Source organism: Oratosquilla oratoria, chromosome 4 (assembly GCF_046742065.1).
Source record: "Oratosquilla oratoria isolate Oo_2021 chromosome 4, ASM4674206v1, whole genome shotgun sequence".
Classification (NCBI taxonomy): domain Eukaryota; kingdom Metazoa; phylum Arthropoda; class Malacostraca; order Stomatopoda; family Squillidae; genus Oratosquilla; species Oratosquilla oratoria.
The window spans coordinates 45,199,146-45,201,645 of record NC_134780.1 but is presented as its reverse complement, the minus strand read 5'-3'; the positions used below and the strand labels follow the sequence as shown (position 1 = coordinate 45,201,645).

The 2,500-nt window shown below is 40.0% G+C and overlaps 1 protein-coding gene across 5 annotated transcripts in view; it reads left to right on the top strand.

Moving 5' to 3' along the window:
- The window catches only part of LOC143024845 (putative peptidase C1-like protein F26E4.3), a 315,569-nt gene that overhangs the window by 268,612 nt on the left and 44,457 nt on the right, over positions 1-2,500 (top strand). The window contains exon 1 of one of the 5 annotated variants that reach the window (XM_076184132.1): positions 2,254-2,406. The exons of 2 other annotated variants lie outside the window; for them this stretch is intronic. The gene's annotated coding sequence lies outside the window, so the exon portion shown is untranslated. Of the gene's footprint in view, positions 1-2,253 lie in introns of those variants that run through there. 2 more of the 5 variants (XM_076184137.1, XM_076184136.1) reach the window with 2 other exon arrangements.

The following is a 2,500-nucleotide window of genomic DNA, read 5'->3' as shown; positions in this document are numbered from 1 at the left end:
GAAAGTAGGAAGTACAAAAAGTGTTAGAAAAAACAAATACTCCAAAACTACAAATGACCTAATTAATAGAAGGACCATGCAGATAGCAGGAGAGACGAAATAGAAAGTGTAGAACTAAACAAACTTATCAACAAAAGGCGGAGATCATAGAGAAGAAAGAGGAACATAGATTAGATAGAGGAAACTATTCGGAAAGGTAAAAGTATTAAAGTGACCGAGCACAGACATACTTTAGGAAGACAACAAATTATATGTTTGAAAGATAGGAATAGAGAAATCATTAAATGCAGAGACAGAATGGTAAAAAGAGTAGAAGAATCTTACAAAGAGCTTTACTCGTCGAAGACCGTAGTTGAGTCAATAAATTCATCTGTAGACGTTAGTAGTGTAACATTACAATGGAAGAAGTAGAATTTGCTCTAAAATATGAAACTAGGAAAAGCATCTGGGGAAGATGGTATATCGATAGATCTGTTGAAAGATGAAGGGAAAGAAATTTATATTAGGTGCAATGCTGTAGTGTTTTGCTTCATAAAAAAGGAGACCAGAAGGACCTTAGTAACTATCGACCGATTAGCTTGCTATAAAATGTATATAGAATATTTTCCAAGATCCTTATAAATAGACTAAGTTAAATTTTATATGGAAACCAACCAAGAGAACAGGCAGGCTGTAGGAACGGATATTCCACTCTAGACCATTTGCAGGCGATGAACCAACTAATCGAGAAAACGACTGAATGTAATACACCTCTGTGTTTAGTTTTTGTAGATTACGAAAAGGCCTTTGACTCGGTAGAACAAATAGCAATTATAAACTCGCTACGCATGCAGGGTTTTAGAAAAAAAATTATGCGAAAGGTACCGCTATAATTCGACTACATAAAGATACAGAAAAGATCAAGATCGAGAAAGGAGTACGGCAAGGCGATATCATTTCACTCAAATTATTTACAGCTTGTTTGGAAGAGATTTTCAGAAGGTTGAGTTGGGAAGAGAAAGGTTTGAAGATTAATGGCGAATATTTGAACCACCTAAGATATGCGAATGACATTCTCCTTATTTCAGAAAGAGCAGGAGACTTGCGAGATATGCTGTGTGATCTGAACAAGGAAAGTCTCAAAGTAGGTTTAAAACGGATAAGATCAAAACCAAAGTAATGTTCAACACAAAAGTTCCAAGTAAAGAGATTGTAATTGATGGTGAGATTCTTGAAGAAGTTGAGGAGTATAATTATTTAGGCCAGATGGTGAAAGTTACAAAAGATCATGATAATGAAATAAAAAACATATGGCAATTGGTTGGAAAGTGTTTGGTAAATATAATAAAATCCTGAGAGGCTCTCTACCTTTATGTTTGAAACATAAAGTTAATCAATGCATTCTGCCAGCAGTAATCTACGGGTGTGAGACTTGAAAACTGAGGAAGGCAATGGAAGCAAAGCTAAGGACTGCACAGGGGAGAATTGAGAGATCAATGATGGGAATAACGCTGAGAGACCAAAAGAGAACAAGCTGGGTGAGAGAGCAGACTAGAGTGAAAGATATTGTGGAGGCGGTAAAAGAGAGGAGGTGGAATTGGGCAGGTAAGTTAGTGCGAACGACTGATGAGCGATGGAGCAAGGGTGTTACTGAGTGAACGCCTCGAGATGGTAAGCGTGGAAGAGGGAGACCAGACAGAAGGTGGAGAGATAAGATTGAGAAGTTTGCAGGAGTGACGTGGCAGAGGTTGGCGCGGTCGTGTGAATCATGGAATGCTATGAAGGAGGTCTTTGTTCAGCAGTGAACCTAGGATTGCTGGTTTGATTATATATATATATATATATATATATATATATATATATATATATATATATATATATATATAATCTTACTAGACCTAGTGAGAAATCGTGAGATCTTGAGACAATTATATTGTCAATATTTTGGATAGTGGAAAGACCGTGAGAGCGTGAGAAATTGTCCTGGACGTAAACGCAAGAGTAGTGAGAGAAAGTACATGAGGTCACTAGACTGGTAAATCATGGAATCATGAAAGAGACCATGAGAGGCAGCTGTGCATGGCATGAATGATGTGGGCGTGTGAGAGCGAGCGTAGGTTGTACATGTGAACGAGTATAAGTTATGAACAGGAGGGAGAGTGAGAAGTGGTGGAGAGTTTCAGGCCTACGCATTTGTTGTAGTGGAGAAGAGTTGTGTGTGTGTGAGAGAGAGAGAGAGAGAGAGAGAGAAAGAGAGAGAGAGAGGTAGGTACCCCCAATTCCTGCGCGCGTTACATCCGACATTTGGTCTGTTTGCGCAGACGTGAACGGACCGGTCTCGCTGACGCTCTATCCTCCCCTCTCGCTCTGTCACACACTCTCTTGCGGGAAGCCCCACCACTCTTGTCCCGTCGTCGCCTTCTGCAGGTAACGGACTCGCCAGGTCCTCAGACAACGTCGACGACCCTGCGAAGTGTTACGTGCAATATCATGATCAGGAAGTTTGACTTATTTCGCTCGC